Source organism: Oryctolagus cuniculus, chromosome 5 (assembly GCF_964237555.1).
Source record: "Oryctolagus cuniculus chromosome 5, mOryCun1.1, whole genome shotgun sequence".
Classification (NCBI taxonomy): Eukaryota; Metazoa; Chordata; class Mammalia; order Lagomorpha; family Leporidae; genus Oryctolagus; species Oryctolagus cuniculus.
In genome coordinates, this window is record NC_091436.1 from 134692811 (window position 1) to 134712403 (window position 19593).

The 19593-nt window shown below is 43.8% G+C and overlaps 1 protein-coding gene and 1 pseudogene across 20 annotated transcripts in view; one reads left to right on the forward strand and one right to left on the reverse strand.

The window, feature by feature from the left end:
- The window catches only part of SNRPC (small nuclear ribonucleoprotein polypeptide C), a 73111-nt gene that overhangs the window by 52456 nt on the left and 1062 nt on the right, over positions 1–19593 (reverse strand). For 8 of the 20 annotated variants that reach the window (XR_011388701.1, XR_011388700.1, XR_011388703.1 and 5 more), the window contains exon 2: positions 14723–14913. The exons of 5 other annotated variants lie outside the window; for them this stretch is intronic. The gene's annotated coding sequence lies outside the window, so the exon portion shown is untranslated. Of the gene's footprint in view, positions 1–14722; positions 14914–16532; positions 16615–19593 lie in introns of all 20 variants that reach the window. 7 more of the 20 variants (XR_011388705.1, XR_011388708.1, XM_070074175.1 and 4 more) reach the window with 3 other exon arrangements.
- On the forward strand, positions 9533–10777 carry LOC108177336 (C1GALT1-specific chaperone 1-like; annotated as a pseudogene).

Below are 19593 nucleotides of genomic sequence, written 5' to 3' on the forward strand. Positions count from 1 at the left end.
CTAATCAGCTTAGTTACAGACCTGAATTTTGAAAAAAGCAGTCATTTAGCTTCTCAGAGCTTCAGTTCTAGAATCTTTAAATTGGGGCTGATAATTTCTTATGACGATGAAACACTGTCATCAATAGGAGACTGGCTGGGGCAGGCATCATGGTGCAGAGTTAAGCCGCCTCTTGGGACTCTTGCATTCCCCATTTTGGAGTGCTGGTTTGAGTCTCAGCTACTTCATTTTCTATTCAGCTTCCTGCTAATGTACCCTGGGAGGCAGCAAGTGATAGCTCAAGTGCTCGGGCCCCTGCCACCCATGTGAGTGAGGTTCCTGGCTGCAAGACACAGGTCCTGACTGCTAGAGGCATTTGGGGGAATGACCCAGTGAATAGAGGAGAGCTCGCTCTCTCTCTCTCTCTCTCTCTCTCTCTTACTCTTTCAGATAGATGAAAACTTAGATGTTAAGATAAACAGGATACTGGTTAAGATACATCTTTAAATCAGAAAATTATACACTTATTTAAAATGTTGAGGCAAATCTGTATTTATTTACATGGAAAACTGTTGTCAACATACTCTGAGTGAAAAAACACGCAGGCTAGAGGAGTAGAATATTAATCCATTTATTCAAATTACACAAATGAAGCAGCAGATGAAAAACACATTTACTGAAAGATTAATAGTGGTTATCTCTGGGTAGTGGCATGGGGGATTTCTACTTTCTCCTTCATAATTTTCTATCTTGATTAACTTAATTTGCAATAAGCATGCAATGACTCTTGGAAAGATAATAAAGCTATTAAAAAATAAATAAATGTGAGCTTTTTTTCCCAAGATGAGAGAATATATGGATATGTTGAAAAACTGTAAGTTATTATAGAAGTTCAAAGCATTAATATTATTACTTATTAGCTCAGTCTCCTCTAAAAGGATCTAGAAAATCATCCAAGGAACCCAATAACAATCAGTAATGATGGTTCCCTAGAATCAAAATCAGCCTCAACATGGTGAAAAGATAACATCCTTAGAACAGGAAGAAATTTGGAGTAAAGAGGAGGGTGTCCCACAGGTTTTTTTCTGAATTCTGGGCTTAAATCTAAGCTATCTCAAGATCTGTGTCTCAAACGGTATTTTGGGGAAGTTTTTTTTTTTTTTTCCCTTTTTTTAGTTTGAAGGGTAGAGAGACAGAAACAAAGGGAGACAGAGATCCTCTACCCACTGGTTCACTCCTCAAAAGCCTGTCACAGCTGGGGCTGGACCAAGCCAAGAGACTAGAACTCAACCTAGACCTCCCACATGGGTAACAAGGACCTGCCTACTTGAGCCATCACCTGCTTCCTTCCAATGTATGCATTAGCAGGAAGCTGGAATGGGAACCAGAGTTAGGAACTGAACCTAGACACAGATATAAAATACAGGCATTCCAAGTGATGTCTCAATAATCTCGCCAAACACCTACTCCATAAGAACACAGTATTTAAACTCTCAATCTGTGTATGTGAAAAATAATAATAATATCGGGGCCGGCACTGCAGCGTAGTACACGAAGGCTCCACCTGAGGCGCCAGCATCCCATATGGGAGCCTGTCCGTATCCCAGCAGCCTTCTTCTAATCCAGTTCTCTGCTATGGCCTGGGGAAGCACTGGAAGATGGCCCACGTGGGAGACCTGGAAGAAGCTCCTGGATCCTGGCTTCAGACCAGCACAGCTCCAGCCATTGCGGCCATCTAGGCAGTGAACCAGCAGATGGAAGACATTTTTCTCTGTCTCTCCTTCTTTCTGTAACTCTATCTCTCAAATAAATAAATCTTTAAAATAATAATAATAATAATAATCTCACTTTGTTCTAAGGATTAAGTGAATCAAAGTACATAATATTGACACCTTCCACACTGGAGAGTTCACTAAATATTTGTTCCCCCTTTTCTACCTTTTTTTCTCACCTTTCCCTGAGATGTGACAGCAAGACTTTATATGCATTGGGATCCAGATGGCAGAAAGAGTAACAAGAATGATTACAATAAAAGGAGAGAGGCCAGTGCCATGGCACAGAGGGTAACGCGGGGCCAGCATCCTATCCAGGGCTGGCTGCTCCACTCCCAGAACAGCTCCCTGCCAATGCATCTGGGAAAGCAGCAGAAGATGACCCACGTTCTTGGGCCCCTACATCCACTTGGGAGATCCAGAGGAGGCTCCTGGCTCCTGGCTCCTGGCTTTGGATTAGGCCAGCTCAGGCCATTGTGGTCATTTGGGGAGTGAACCAGCAAATGTGGGATCTCTCTGTTGGGAATTTCTCTCTTTGCAATTCTGCCTTTCAAATAAAAAAAAAATAAATCCTTAAAAAAATAAAAGGAGAGAAACTATGGGTTTTCATTTTTTTACATGAAAGAGAGGTAAGCAGATGGTGTTTACTCAGAAGATTTTGACTCTGGGTCTGGTAAACCAAGAGCCAAGAAAAGAAGGGGGGGAGCTTGAACTATTTCCAAGTGTATCCATCCGGGCCAAGGGACAGGAGATAAAGACAGACAGTCCATTAGGTTTTATTTGCATTGTTCCATTCACCACAGTAGGAGAAAACAGGCCTCAGACCAGACACTCTGTCCTGAAGAAAAGCTAGTGCAAGAGGCTGGTACTTCCCCATTTTTATATCTCTTGGGCAGGGTAATAGGGCAGAGGAACCGGAGAAAACCTGACATGGGAGTTCTGGTCCTTTCCCATCGTGTTTCAGGTGGATGTTGAAAGTGAAAGCTTTCTCTTCAGCCTCACCTATTTACTTCCTGGAGACAATGCCCCTCCACGTACACCTTCCCATGCATTTGCTTTTCCTGGGGTCACATCTAGGTGTGTTTTTGTGATCAGAAGAGAAAATGAGAGAGTAAAGAAGAGTCAGGATCTTGTAGCTGCATACAGCTCTTAGATGATGTTGTCCTTACGTGCTGTTTCCCCAACTAGCCTGTTCACAAACCCTGTGGAAGATCATTCTGGGCCTGGGGCCAGGTTTCCTGGAAAGCATCTCTGGGCCTCCCAGGCAAGCCCACCCTTGCCTCTTCCCTCTTCCCAAGCTCTGCAACCTCGTCATCTGCCTTGGCTTTTGAACACATGCTGTTTGGCACTGCTGGCTGACTTTGTGTAGTTTTTAATAGGAATGGATGTCCTTGGCTCGCTCAATTTCATGTAATACTTCAATATTTTACATTTAAAGTGCTTACGCCCACATCATTTAAACCTCCAGTCCTAGGAAGTAAACCCAGAATGGACAGTTTGGCTTGTGGTTCTACTGATACAAATACCAGTTGCAGCCAGTAGGTTACATTCCAAACATTTTTCCTTCACTTTGTTAGATTTATTCTTTCGTTCCAGTCCAGTGATCTTTTTGTAGCATTCCCTATGTAGAGGTAAGGAGACTGACGTCAAGAGGGAAACTGCATAATTTGTTCACAGCCACACTGCACAAGGATGAGGGCTCTCTTAAAGGGCCCCTGTCTTTAGCACCTCATAGTACACATTTTTTTTTTTTGCATAAATAGAAGCTGATTATTAGCAGCTTCCTGGGTTTGTAGTTTATAAGATTTCTCCCACTACAGGTGGAATGTGAAGAATGAAAATGAACTCATGTTTGACAAGCCCCCAGGTCATCCAATTCTCTTTTTTTCAAAATGAAGTGAAGTGTTTCTTTATGTTTTATTATATGACCATTGAAAAAAAGTAATAAAATATTAAAATATATTCTCCACATCCAGACTGTCATCATTATACCTTAGGATCACTCTTAGAAATTGGGTCCAGTTCGAGCCCTGGCTGCTCCACTTCAGATCCAGCTCTCTGCTAATGTGCCTGAGAAAGCAGTGACAAATGGCCCAACTGCTTGGGCCCCTGAACCCATGTGAGAGACCCAGATGAAGCTCCTGCCTCGTAAAGTCGGCCTGGCCCAGCCTTTGGGAAGTCTTACAGCAAATGGAAGATCTCTCTCTCTCTCTCTCCTTCTCTCTCTCTCTCTCTTTAATATTTACTTTTATTTATTTGCAATACAGAGTTACAGAAAGAGGTAGAGACAGAGAGGTCTTCCATCGGCTGGTTCACTCCCCAGATGGCCACAACGGCCAGAGCTGGGCCAATCCAAAGCCAGGAGCCAAGAACTTCTTCTGAGTCTCCTACGTGGGTGCAGGGGCCCAAGGACTTGGGCTATCTTCCACTGCTTTCCCAGGCCATAGCAGAGAGCTGGATTGGAAGAGGAGCAGCTGGGACTAGAACTGGCGCCCTGGGATGCCAGTGCTTCAGGCCAGGGCTTTAACCCTCTGTGCCACAGCGCCAGCTCCATGGAGGATCTCAATCTCTCTCTCTCTGCAACCCTGTCTTTCAAATAAATAAAATAAACCTTGGGGGCCGGCGCTGTGGCGCACTAGGTTAATCCTCCGCCTGCAGCGCCGACATCCCATATAGGCACCCGGTTCTAGTCCCAGTTGCTCCTCTTCCAGTCCAGCTCTCTGCTGTGGCCAGGGAAGGCAGTGGAGGATGGCCCAAGTGCTTGGGCTCCTGCACCCACATGGGAGACCAGGAGGAGACACCTGGCTCCTGGCTTCGGATCGGCGCAGCTTCGGCCATAGCGGCCATTTTCTGGAGTGAACCAATGGGAGGAAGACCTTTCTCTCTGTCTCTCTCATTGTCTGTAACTCTACCTGTCAAATAAATAAATAAAAATCTTTAAAAATAAATAAAATAAACCTTAAAAAAAGCTGCAAGCTTTAGAAAGCAGGCTTTAACCCGCTGTGCCAGCCTTTCCCCCCATAAATAAATCTTAAAAAAAAAAAGGATGTATGTGATCATCTTTTTATGTTAGCAGAGATAATTGTGGTTCATGATTTTTAATGGACAACTCATTTTGTTAAAAAATTGGTATATTTATTGCTTTAAATACAGAAAATTTTAGAGAAAAATTAAGATTATTAATAATTTTATATTAATATTTCTAATCTTTTGCCATACAGGTAGATTCACATAGTATATCAATTTTGCATCCTGCTCATTCCACTTTATATAGCATAGACAAGTTTTATGGTGAAAATTCTTCTACAAAAATTTTGGGAAATACAGAAAAATGTAAAAGGAAAACCACAAATTTTATGTAATTTTTTTCATGGAATGCAATCAGCTGTAACATTCTGATATATTACTTTCTAGTTATTTTGTTTTAAAAAATTTATTTGAAGCCGGCGCCGTGGCTCAATAGGCTAATCCTCCACCTTGCGGCGCCGGCACACCGGGTTCTAGTCCCGGTTGGGGCGCCGGATTCTGTCCCGGTTGCCCCTCTTCCAGGCCAGCTCTCTGCTATGGCCAGGGAGTGCAGTGGAGGATGGCCCAGGTGCTTGGGCCCTGCACCCCATGGGAGACCAGGAAAAAGCACCTAGATCCTGGCTCCTGCCATCGGATCAGCGCGGTGCGCCGGCTGCAGCGGCGGCCATTGGAGGGTGATCCAACGGCAAAGGAAGACCTTTCTCTCTCTGTCTCTCTCTCACTGTCCACTCTGCCTGTCAAAAATAAAAAAAATAAAAAAAATAAAAAATAAAAAAAAAAAATTTATTTGAAAAAGAGGAGAGAGAAAAACAAAGACAGACAGACTGACAGAAATCTTCTATCTGCTGGTTTACTCCTCAAATGCCTGCAATAGCCCAGGCTGGGAAAGGCCAGGGCCAAAAGCCTGCAATTTAATCCAGTCTCCTGCGTGGGTGGCAGGGACCCAAGTATCAGCCTATCACCTGCTGCCTCCTAGGGTGATCATTAGCAGGAAGTTGGAATTGGAATTGAACATAGGACTCAAACCTAGGCACTCTGATATGGGATGTGGGCATCTCAAGCAGTATATTAAAACTGTGCCAAACGCCTGCCATCTGCTGTTTCTATGCTCATTTTAATGACTTAAATCCACATTTTAAGAAATAGGACTGACTCTCTAGATGAGGTGAGTGCTGGCGCCTTAGCCCCTGCCCCAAGCACAGCCCAGAGCAGCCTTCTCTGCTGGAGAAGGCTCGGGCTCTAGCCCAGTCACAGCACGCTCTGCTGAGGATCCCCTGGCCGGGGCGGAGGGAGGATTAGTGACCTGGGGCAGTGCTCCCTTGGGCCTCTCAGTGGGTGACTGAGGTGACCATGTCCTCTTTCTCACTTGTCTTCTCCATTTCGTCCTCCTCCGTTTTCCATACTCCACCCTAACCACCTTCACCTTCTAAAAACGTTTATCTCAAAAACCACTTGGATAATTTCTGCCTTTTTTGTGCCCCCATGCAATATTTTCCCCCTTCTGTGTACAGTTTTAAGTTTCCCTCTCTGCTGCACAAAATATGAGCATCCCTGATTAGGGGCTGGAAGATGGGAGGAGGCAGAGAGGGATCTACTCGTTGGAATGATTTGTGCAAGTGATTTTACTCAAATTTTGCAAACTTCTTTTTTTTATTTTTTAAAGATTTATTTATTTGAAAGTCAGAGTTACACAGAGAAAGGAGAAGCAGAGAGAGAGAGAGAGAGAGAGAGAGAGAGACAGAGAGAGAGAGGTCTTCCATCCGATGGTTCACTCCCCAGTTGGCCGAAACGGTTGGAGCTGTGCCGATCCGAAGCCAGAAGCAGGAGCTTCTTCTGGGTCTCCCACGTGGGTGCAGGAGCCCAAGGACTTGGGCTGTCTTCCACTGCTTTCCCAGGCCATAGCAGAGAGCTGGATTGGAAGGGGAGTAGCCGGGACTAGAACCGGCGCCCATATGGGATGCTGGCGCTTCAGGCCAGCGTGTTAACCCGCTGTGCCACAGTGCTGGCCTCGTGTGTGTGTGTGTGTGTGTGTGTATGTGTGTGTTTTAAAGGATTTATTTATTTATTTTAGAGGCAGAGTTACAGACAGAGAGGGAGAGACCGAGAGAGATCTTCCATCTGCTGGTTTATTCCCCAATTGCTCCAAGGCAGGAGCTGGGCTGATCTGAAGCCAGGAGCCAGGAGCTTCTTCTGGGTCTCTCGCATGGGTGCAGGGGCCCAAGCACTTGGGCCATCTTCCACTGCTTTCCCAAGCCATCAGCAGGGGACTGGATCAGAAGTGGAACAGCCAGGACTGGAACTGGTGTCCATATGGGATGCTGGTGCCACAGGCAGAGACTTAACCTACTGCGCCACAGCATCACCCCAACTTCTTGCAATTCTGATCCACGTGTTTGCAAGAGTGGTCTCGCCATCAGAAGAATTCTGATGTGCACATATCCCATAATCAAGTGGAGATGCAGGTGTGAATTATATAGTGGCCAGAAATAATGGAAAATGTGTAATATGAAGTGTCAGAAGTCCTATATATAAGTTAATTTTACAGTGTAATATTAAACAGAAATTGTTTCCTGTCACTTCTCTTTTTCTTCCTGGGGCTATATTTCTTGACCAAGTTCTGTGAGTGACACCAGATGTTTCCTCCTGCCTCTTTCCCCCAACCTCAACCCAGTGATGATATCTGCCAAGTTATTCTGCACTTTGTCCTTCTGGTAGAAGTCAATGTACACTTCCTGTAGAACAACAGGGTGATGTTGGGTACAAGATGCCAGTCTTGGCTAACAGATACCACTTTTTTTGTGTGTAGAAAAACCAGGGTTATTCAGAAAACTCATTTATTAAACTCTGAATAATACGGTAATGGCACTATGGAGATTTTTTTTTTTTATGGAAAAAGCATTAGGGTGGTGTCAGGAGATTACGACTGACTAGCTTCGTGACTTCTTAGTTAACCTCTGTGGAGCTCCATTTCCTCAATCTGCATAATAAAGAGAAATGACATCAGGTAGATTTTAAGGCCCCTTTGAACTTTAAAGAGACAAAGGAGGAAATCTAAGTGGCCCAGTTGTACATTCTTTTTTTTTTTTTTTTTTTTGACAGGCAGAGTGGACAGTGAGAGAGAGAGAAAGGTCTTCCTTTTCCGTTGGTTCACCCCTCAATGGCCGCTGTGGCAGTCGCGCTGCGCTGACCCGAAGCCAGGAGCCAGGTGCTTCTCCTGGTCTCCCATGCGGGTGTAGGGCCCAAGCACTTGGGCCATCCTCCACTACCTTCCCGGGCCACAGCAGAGAGCTGGCCTGGAAGAGGAGCAACCGGGACTAGAACCCGGTGTGCCGGCGCCACAGGTGGAGGATTAGCCTATTGAGTCGCGGTGCCAGCCAGTTGTACATTCTTTGTGCAGATGGAGATGGGGGAAATTTCAGCCTTTACTAGCATAAATGGGTAGCATACAATTTTTTCAACAATTGAATTTAATGTTGGCTTTTCTTTTAGTTTATAATTGAAATAAAAAGTGTAGACTTTCCCCATTTTACTTCCCAAAAGAAGCAAATGCCTTTTGAGGAAATAAACATGTTCATTAGTGGTCCACAGCTATGCCTATATTGACTCCCTTTTCATCCAGGAATTTAACTATTTTCATTTTGGGCTTTTACTATATCAGTAGTTAGGATACTAAATTGGAAACAATTTAGGAACAAAATGATAAATATTAATACATATGGTATCAAACAAAAAGGCAAATACTAACATACATGGCATTAACCTCTAGAAGCTTGGTTCAGATATACTCCAAATATCCAAGGATGGCAGCCATCAACTAAACAAGGCACTAGGTTGAAAACAGAAATGTCAGCACAGATACCCTTGGTGATTTGCCAATTATAGGTGATTTTGTCTGTTCAATTTCAGGTTTTGCTGTCAAAATCCATTTATACCTGCAGAGGTTTTAAAATAATATAATGCAAGTTTGTGGTTTAAAATTCTTTAATAAGAATTAGGGATGAACAGCCTACGTAACACTGGCTTCTAGGCTAATGCTTTGATTTAGTACTTTGTTAACTAAATCCTCGAAGATGAAGGCCAATACTAGCCTCCCCACAGCAAATTCTACTCCATAAAGGAGTTGCTCCAAGGTTCCAATTCATTCCAAACAGACACCATTGGAAGCTAATGTCCTGTGTCTCTGGTACAATATGTAACTCATTTGATTTCAAGCTTAGGAACCCTTTTTTTTTTTTTTTTTTTTTTTTTTTTTGCTACACTGGATCTTAGCCAAAAGGCTAAGAAATGATTTTTTTTTTAAGATTGATTTATTTGAAAGGCAGATTTACAGAGAGGCAGAGACATAAAGAGAGAGAGGTCTTCCATTCCCTGGTTCACTCCACAAATGGCCGCCACGGCCGGAGCTGTGCCAAATTGCTATGCCACAGCGCTGGCCAGGGAACCCTTTTTTAATGTTAAGAACAAGATGTAAAGGTTTAGGCCCAACTGCTTGGGCCCCTGCACCCATGAGGGAGACCTGGAAGAAGCTCCTGGCTCCTGCCTTTGGATCAGCCCAGCTCCCACCATTGCAGCCATTAGGAGAGTGAACCAGCAGATGGATGACCTCTCTCTGCCTCTGCCTCTCTGTAAATCTGCCTTTCAAATAAATAAATCAATCTTTAAAAAAATACATAAGTATGTAAGGAATACCAAATCAAATTACCAGACTAAGCCTTTTCTATCAGGTATACGAAGGGGCTTTTTATAGGAAAAGAATGCTTTCTGAAAGTTCAAATTAAGGATGTGGTGCTCAGAAGCATTCTCTGTGCTTTCACTACTATGCTAGGACGTGTTGGAATTGGTCTTGGAAGCAGAACTAACCACCATGAGCATCATCACCTACAAGCTCCTAACAAAGAAGATATCTTGGAAATTTCAGAGAATGAATGTATGGAACTCAGAGATTTCAGGTGTATTGCATCATCCTTGTAAAACCCAAATATATGTGTCTTTGGGCAGCTGGGAAGGAGGTTTGGACCAAACATTGTGACAAAACAGAGTTCTTCACTTCTGAAAATGTTAAAGTGTTTGAGTCAATTAGTATGGAAACAAATTACTTGTGGTTAGTGATGAGAAAAGCATATAAATACGCTTTTCATAAATACAGCAACAAACACAACTGTTTTTTTTTCTTGCATACCCCACTAATTTGCTATTATTGAATTATGAGCATACAAAGTAGCATCTTTCTTTCTTTTTAAAGATATATTTATTTATTTGAAAGGCAGAATTAGAGAGAGGCACAGGCAGAGAGAGACAGGTCTTCCACCCGCTGGTTCACTCCCCAACTGGCTGCAACAGACTAGCTAACCTGATCTGAAGCCAGGAGCTTCCTCCGGGTCTCCCACGCGGGTGCAGGGGCCCAAGGTCATCTACTACTTTCCTAGGTCATAGCAGAGAGCTGGATCACAAATGGAACAGTTGGGACTCAAACTGGCACCCATATGGGATGCCAGCACTGTAGGTGACGGCTTTCCCTACTATGCCATAGCACCGGCCCCATCACAGTCTTTTAATCTAAGCCACACATAAAATCTGAAGACTTTGAATATGTGAGTGTGTAAGGAGGAATTGTCTTTAGTGTGGAATCAATGAAAAGACTTAACTACCTTCTAGGAATCAGGGAAGTGTCCTGAACAGGGAGGAATGATTGGAAGATATTGGAAGACAAGAAGCTAGCAATATGCCTGAAACATGCTGCAGAAAATGAAGAAGGTGCTAATGGAAAAAATATACTTAATACCAAATCTGTTGCTTTTTTTTATTAAAGAGGCAATGACTAATCATCATAACTAGGTAGTAGCAGGATGCTGTTCAGATACAGCTGCTACTTTTAATGGACTAATTCCTCATCAAATGCATGTGATTATGTATGGTGCATACTGTCTTAGGGCATTCTGGGCATATTTTCAAATGATGTCTTGGTTTTTTTAATCACCAAATGGTATGACAATGACTGAGAAATGAACAAGAGTATGTGTATAATCACCATATATGACATATATTGTTAGTGTTTGTAGCAATGGCTACATATCCAACACAGCAGTGTGTTTCTTCTTTTTTGGTGGCACTGGCTTAATCACATATTAAAGTTGAGTAGTATATTTTAAAATCAGTGGTATTTTTTCCCTTAAAACATATATTGAAGTTCTATTTGAAGCTCAGCTACCCAACTTCTGATCCAGCTTCCTGCTAATGCACCTTGGAAGGTTATGGGATGATGGCTCAAGAATTTGGGTCTCTGCTACTCATGTGGGAGATCTGAATGGAGTTCCTGGCTCCTGGCTTTGGCCTGGCCCAGACCTGGCTGATGTGGGCATTTGGGGAGTGAGCCAGCAGATGGATGATCTCTATCTCCCTCTCTGTTTTTCTCTCTCCCTCTGTATGTGCCTGTTTGTTTCCTCTTCTCTGTCATTTTGCCTTTCACATACATCTTTTTTGAAAACAGTTAGAAACGGGGCCAACACTGTGGTCTAGCAGGGAAAAGCTACCACCTGCAATATCGGCATCCCATATGAGCACTGGGTTCAAGTCTCGGTTGTTCCACTTCTGCTACAGCTCCCTGCTAATGAGCCTGGGAAAGCAATGGAAGACAGCCTGAGGACTTGGATGTAGGAACCCTAAACAGTGGCTTAACAAATGAGATCGTAGCACATATATTGTTCAGCAGCTTGCTTTTTTCCCCTATTAACTGTCCGTTTTCTATAGTCTTCCACATTAGTTCATATATACTTATTTCACTTTTTAAGATGACTGTGAATATATTATTATATGTAAAAGTAGCATAATATAATCAGAACCTTACTGATGGTCATTTACATTAATTCCAATTTTCTAGCCTTTCAAGCATTTCTGCATCAATCATCCTATATCTCTGACCATCTTTTAAAGTTTGTATATCTAAGACATGGTGTGCATGTGTTAGTCAGCTTTTGGTTATTTTAACTACAATACATGAAGGAGCTACTTAGTAAATAAGTTTTATTTGGGCTTACAGTATAGAAAGTTCATAGTTCATGATGGGGTGGCCCTATTGGTTTAGCCAACTGGTGAGGCTGGATGATCGCAAAGAGACAGCAAGCAGAGAGCAGTTAGGCCCAACTTGGTCTTTATAAATCAATCAACCCTCCCCTGAAAACTACCTTCTGAGGGCAAGCCCTTAATGACTTAAAGACTTCCAGGGTCTGGTGCTGTGACTCAAGGGGTAAAGCTACCACTTGCAGTACCAGCATCCCATATGGGCGCTGGTTCAAGTCTTGGCTGCTCCTCTTTCAATCCAGCTCTCTGCTATGGCCTGGGAAAGCAGTAGAAGATGGCCCAACCACATGGGCCCCTGCACTCATGTGGGAGACCCAGAGGAAGCTCCAGGCTCCTGACTTCAAATCAGCAGCACAGCTCCAGCCATTGCAGCCATTTGGGGCATGAACCAGCAGATGGAAGACCTCTCTTTCTTTTTCTTTCTTTCCCTCTCTCTGCCTCTCTGTAACTCTGCCTTTCAAATAAATAAGTCTTTAAAAAAATTAAAAAAAAAAAAACTTCCAACATGCCAAGCTCTTAAACACCATAATGAGATCAAGTTTCCATTCATTATCCATTAACCATAAACAGGAGACTCTGGGACCAAGCCCCCAGTATGGGAATCTTCAGTGGACACACAAACTATTATCCTAACTGTAACAGCACACCTTAAAATTCCAAGATACTTCAATTTGCCCTCCAAAGAGGTTTTCATCAATCTGTAATTCTGCCAACATTGTGTGAAACTGCCTTTTTCAATCACAACTTCTCGGACCATGGCTATGATCAATCTGTCAAACTGAGAGGTAAGAATGATATGAAATATGCCCTATTGTTTTCATTTGCATTTATTGAATTTTTATGGGGTTTAAAATATTTTCATACATTTACAAGACATTTATGGTTTTCTTCTATAAATTTCACATTCATATCCATTGCCAATTTTTCCTTTAGACTTGTTCTTATTGATCTTAACTTTTTATTAAGTAAATAAAAGTATCAGCACTTGTGTCACGTGTGTTACAACCATTGTCCTTGAATTACTGCTTTGAGCTGGCGCCGCGGCTCACTAGGCTAATCCTCTGCCTGTGGCGCCAGCACCCCAGGTTCTAGTCCTGGTTGGGGTGCCGGATTCTGTTCCAGTTGCTCCTCTTCCAGTCCAGCTCTCTGCTGTGGCCCAAGAAGGCAGTGGAGGATGGGCCAAATGCTTGGGCTCTGCACCCGCATGGGAGACCAGGAGGAAGTAACTGGCTCCTGGCTTCGGACTGGCGCAGCGCACCGGCCATAGCGACCATTTGGGGGGTGAACCAATGGAAGGAAGACCTTTCTCTCTCTCTCTCTCACTGTCTATAACTCTCTCTGTCTCTCTCTCTCACTGTCTAACTCTGCCTAGCCAAAAAAAAAAAAAAAAAAAAAAATTAGTTCTTTGCCTTTGACTCTTGATTATGGTGTTTTTAAATTTTATTTTTATTTTTACAGAAAAGATCTTTACATTATTTTACATATGCAAAACTATCAGTTTTGTTTTTGATTTAATGATTGGAGAAATCTTCCTCTCTTTAAGACCATCAAATATTTATGCAGGTTTCTTTCCAGTTCTTCCTGCCTCCATTTTAATACTTTTTTTTTTTTTTTTTGACAGGCAGAGTGGACAGTGAGAGAGAGAGACAGAGAGAAAGGTCTTCCTTTGCCGTTGGTTCACCCTCCAATGGCCGCCGCGGCCGGTGCGCTGCGGCCGGCGCACCGCGCTGATCCGATGGCAGGAGCCAGGAGCCAGGTGCTTTTCCTGGTCTCCCATGGGGTGCAGGGCCCAAGCACCTGGGCCATCCTCCACTGCACTCCCTGGCCACAGCAGAGAGCTGGCCTGGAAGAGGGGCAACCGGGACAGAATCCGGCGCCCCAACCGGGACTAGAACCCGGTGTGCCGGCGCCGCTAGGCGGAGGATTAGCCTAGTGAGCCGCGGCGCCGGCCTTCTTAATTTATTTAAATTTGCATGAATTCACTTTTAGGAACAATTACATCAGTTTGCATTCCCAGAATCAGCAGTGAAAGTACCTATTCTCCCACAGTCTTGCTAACAGTGGTGTTATAAATCTTTTCATGCTTTACCATCTCATATTCCAACCCACAGTGGAACGGTTTCATTGTTGGTAAGGTTCTTCCTCACATCTAATGTGCTGGCCACCATGGTCAGTGTTTCTACACAGAAGTTAGGGTGCTATGGTCTGAATGTATGGTTTTCCAGCCCCAATATTCATATATTCAGGGGCAGTTGTTGTGTTGCAGTGGGTTAGTTAGGTTAAGCCACTGCATGAGATGCCAGAATCCCACGAGTGCTGGTTCAAGTCCCATCTGCTCTACCTCCTATCCAACTCCCTGCTAATGTGCCTGGGAAAGCAATAAAAAGATGTTCCTGCTACCCCTCTTGCAGATCTGAAAGGAATTCCAGGCTCCTGGCTTTGGTCTGGCCCAGCCCTAGATTGAACAAGCAGATATAAGATATCTCCCTGCTTTCCAATTCTGCCTTTCAAATAAATAAATCTTTAAAAAAATTATATACTGAAACCTATTTACCTGGTTGGTCATTGTGGTGCAGTGGGTTAAACTACTTCCTATATCAGAGTGCCTGGTTCGAGCTCCGGCTATTCTACACTTTGGATCCAGCTTCCTGCTAGTGTGCTTGGGAGGCAGTGGATGATGGCCCAAATATTTGGGTTTCAGTCACGCACACTAGACACCCAGATGGAGTTCCTGATTCTTGGCTTTGGTCTGGCCTAGCCCTGGCTATTGTGGGCATTTGGGGACTGATCTAGTGAATGGAATATTCTGTCTTTCTGTCAGTCAGACTTTCAAATTGATAAATAAATCTTTTATAAAACCTAATTACCAAAGTGATAATGTTCAGAGATGAGGCCTTGAGAGATGAGTAGATCTTGAGATTGCAGCCCTTGTGAATGAGATCAGTATTCACATCAAAGTGGCCCCTTCTACCCTGTGATGACACAACATGTAAAGAAAGGGAATGCTCACAAAACACCAGATCTGTACGTGTCTTGATCTTAGATGAGAAATACATTTCTGTAAAAAAAAAAGAAAAAAGAAAAAAGGAGTCACCCACTTTATGGTATTTTGCTATAGCTGTCCAAACTGATCAGAATAGGGAGGGACAGGTCTTCATTGAGTATGACTTCCCTAAGAACCGCACATGTTTAGCATCCCAGGTCCTCTGGGACTTACATGCCAGAGTATCAGTCCCAACCTCATGAGGACCAAGATTTCCCCCCAAATTTCAGAATTCATTGGAGTAGAGTAGTTGCAATTCTTTGAGATAATTCCTACCATGGATTGAATTCTGAACAATTCCTGTTTCCTATTTGCTAGGCATTGTGTGGACTGTTTGGGTGTGAGAAAAGATTTTTTTTTTTAAAGATTTATTTATTTATTTGAAAGGCAGTGTTACAGAGAGGCAGAGGCAGAGAGAGAGAGAGTGAGAGAGTGAGAGAGAGGTCTTCCATTTGCTGGTTCACTCCCCAGATGGCCGCAACAGCCAGAGCTGTACTGATCTGAAGCCAGGAGCCAGGAGCTTCCTTTAGGTCTCCCATGTGGGTACTGGGGCCCAAGGACTTGGGCCATTTTCCACTGTTTTCCCAGGCCATAGCAGAGAACTGGATGGGAAGTCAAGCAGCTGGGACTCGAACAGTGCCCAGATGGGATGCCAGCACTGCAGGCGGCGGCAGCTTCACTGGCTATGCCACAGTGCTGGCCCCATGACCTAAGATCTTCATACTGCATGGGACTGGCCAAGAATTTTTAGTCTCCCTTAAAACAGAATTTTTAGACAAGATTCATTTATTTGAAAAGCAGAATGACACACAAAGGGAGAGTTTTGTTGTTGTTGTTGTTGTTGTTTTTTGGTTTACAAAACCAAATTCTTTATTAACCCTAAATACCTTGTTGTGAAAATGTTGGTCACCAGTTACAAAGAGATCTCAGGGATAATAAAACAGGAAAGATAGATTCTCAACAGTAACACTGAAGTCCAACAGCACAATAACATTTTTAAAATCTAAAGAGGAAATAACTATCAAATTAGCACTTTATATTCAGCTAACATAGCTTAAAATTGAGATTAAGTAAAGATATGGGCAATTTAGCACAAACAAATCTCAAGAGAAAACATTTAGGATAAGGGGCTGGCATTATGGCATAGCAGGTAAAGCTGTGGCCTACGACGCTGACATCCCATATGGCACTGGTTTGAGTCCTGGCTGCTCCACTTCTGATCCCTGCTAATGTGCCTGAGAAAGCAATGGAAGACCGCCCAAGTCCAGCAGCCCTGCACCCGTGTGGCGGACCCAGAAGAAGCTCTTGGTCCCTGGTCCCTGGCTTGGGTCTGATCTGAGAATTGAACCAGCAGATGGAAGATCTCTCTGGGAGAGAGATTTCTTACATCTGCTGGCTGACTCCCCAAATGCCCACAATAACCAGGGCTGGACCCATCCTGGTGTTGTGGAGGAACGAGTTAAGCCCTGGTATAGAAGACCTGCTTCCAGTCTAGCTGCCCTGCTTCTGACTTGGCTCCTTGCTAATGTGCCTGGGAAGCAGCAGGTGACAGCTCAAGTACTTGAGTCCCTATTACCCACAAGGAGACCTGGTTGGAGCTCCTGGCTCCTAGCTTCTTCTTGGCCCAGCTCTACCTGTTGCAGCCATTTGGTGAGTGAACCAGTGGTTGGAAGATCTTTTCCTTTGAATTACTCTGCCTTTTAAGTAAATAAACCTCTAAAAAAAAAAAAAAGACAATAGTGATCACTTTTGAGGGAGACTAAATTTTCCTTAATATTCATATAATATTCCAACACTGTGAGCATCAAAAAATTAAGTTGAGGCAATTACCCAAACTCTCACACAGACCTTAGCAGTCCAAGAACAGCTTTTTTTTTTTAAGCTTTATTTATTTGAAAGCCAGAATTAGAGAGAGAGAGAGACAGCCATCCAAGAACAGCTTTTATAAATGTCTACAATTACTTTATAGTATGAATCTGATTACTGAATGCCGTTAAAGGTGTCTGTTTCCCATGATACATTCATGTGGGGAGGGGATCACTGGAGACATTAAAGGTATATATTACATATTTTAATGGAGGATCAGGAAAGAAAATAAAGTAGGAAAGGAGGCAGGTAAAGAAGTAATCCCTTGGGGCCGGCGCTGTGGTGTAGTGGGTAAAGCTGTAGTCTGCAGTGCCAGCATCCCATATGGGTGATGGTTTGAGTCCTGGCTGCTCTACTTCTGATCCAGCTCTCTTCTGTGGTCTGGGAAATCAGTAGAAGATGGCCCCTGCACCCTCATGGGAGACCTGGAAGAAGCTCCTGGCTCTTGGCTTAAGATGGACTCAGCTCTAGCCGTTGTAGCCATTTGGGGAGTGAATCATTGAATGGAAGACCTCTCTCTCTTTCTCTCTCTCTCTCTCTGCCTCTGCTCTCTGTAACTCTGCCTTTCAAATAAATAAATATTAAAAAAAGGTAATCCTTTGTCGCTCATTTCACAATAGCTAAGACATGGAATCAACCCAAATGTCCATCAACTGAAAACTGAATAAAGAAATTATGGGATATTTACACCATGGAATACTACACAGTGTAAAAACAAAATGAAATCCTGTTGTTTGCAACAATGGATGAAACTGGAAAATATCATACTTAGTGAAATAAGCCAGTCCCAAAAGGACAAATATATGTTCTCCCTGACATATAATAAATAATAGACACCTAAAAGATAATCTTTAGATGTGAAAGTGACACTTTGAGAAGCAATGTCTTTAAATAGTCCTTGTCTTGACTGTTGAGGAAGAGATTTCTCCCCCATACTATTTGTTGAACTCTTCACTCAGTACAGAGTTAATCATATGTGTATAAAATTAATTGAAAATAAATCTTAGTAAAAATAAGAATGGGAATAGGAGAGGGAGAAGGAAGAGGGGTGGAAGGGCGGATAGAGTGGGAAGAATCAGTATGTTCCTGTGGGGAGCAACCGAGACTAGACTAAATTACTGGAACTGCTAAGACTAACTCTATGCATCTGATCTCCCATCATATGGCGCTGAGAGAGTAAACAACTTCCACACAGCTGCCTCATCAGTTCGATTAACAAGCTGCAGGAGCTGATCCTGCCCCTGATTGGAGGAGAGCAGGGTGCTCAGCGCATGGGGAGAGAACGCCAGCAGAGTTGGGATTGGTGGAAGAGGACTATAAAGGAGGAGAGAGACAACATGCAGCAGGAACATCTGAGCAACCCCTGAGAGAGCCGGCCGGCGGTGTGCCGCTCCTCCGTGGAAGCGGGGGAAGTGGCAGGGGTGCCGCCCCTCCGCGGGGGTGGAGGGTGGGGACTGGCAGCAAACCCGGGAAGGGCCAGGGAAAGAGAACAGCACAGGGTCTGGTGTCCTTCCTCCGCGAGTGGGGGAGCGACATCTTCCTAAAGTTGTACTTATGAAATGCATGAAATAAATCTTTAAAAAAAAGGGGGGGGGGGCCAGCACTGTGGCATAGCTAGCAAAGCCACTGCCAGTAGTGCCACCATTCCATATGGGCTCCAGTTTCTAGTCCCAGCTGCTCCTCTTCCGATCCAGCTCTCTGCTATGGCCTGGGAAAGCACTAGAAGATGGCTCAAGTCCTTGGGCCCCTGCACCCACGCGGGAGACCTGGAAGAAGCTCCTGGCTCCTGGTTTCAGATTGGCACAGCTCCAGCCATTGTGGCCATTTGGGAGTGAACCAGTGGATGGAAGACCTCTCTCTGTGTAACTTTCAAATAAATAAATCTGAAAAAAAAATTCATGTTAGAATCAATTATTTAAACAAACAAACAAACAAAAAGAAATGCATGAAGCTTGCAGTCCTTAAATAGAAGGTTTCTGGGGAAAAAAGTAACCCCTGCCTCCTTAATCACCGTGTGACTCCAAAGTCCTCTCCATATGTTCCTTGTCCCAAACCTCATCACCATCACCAATTTATTTTTTATTTATTTGAAAGCCAGAGTCACAGAGAGATATCACCAAGTGCTTCTTGAGGAGCACTGTACTGAGTTTATGTACCACCAACTCATTTAATCCTCAAAACAATCCTATGCATGCGCTATTATTATGAATAATTGGCAGAATAAGAATTTGAGCCCTAAATATGTGTGATCCCAGAACCTACAGGACTAGTCTTTTTTTAATATTCATTTTATTTTATTTGAAAGAATTACAGAGAGAGGTAGAGCCAGATATATATATATATAGAGAGAGAGAGACAGAGAGAGAGAGGTCTTCCATCTGCTGGTTTACTCCCCAGATGACCGCAACAGCCAGAGCTAAGCTGATCTAAAGCCAGGAGCCAGGAGCTTCTTCTGGGTCTCCCATGCGGGTGCAGGGGCCCAAGGACTTGGGCCATCTTCTACTGCTTTCCCAGGCCATAGTAGAGAGCTGGATCGGAAGTGGAACAGCCGGGACTTGAACTGGCATCCATATGGGATGCCTTTGCTGTGCCACAGCACCGGCCCCAGCACCTGGCCTTAAAGACACTGTACTTATACTTTTATTTATTTGAGAGAGAGAGAGGCAGACAGATTGAGACCCCATTTGTTGACTGACTCCCCAGATGGCTGCAATGACCAGGGCCAATCCAGGCCTGCACCAGGCTGAAGTCAGGAGTTGGGAACTCGATTCAGGTCTCCCATCTGAGTGCCAAAAACTCAGTTAGTGTTCCTACTGTTTGCCAGGGTTC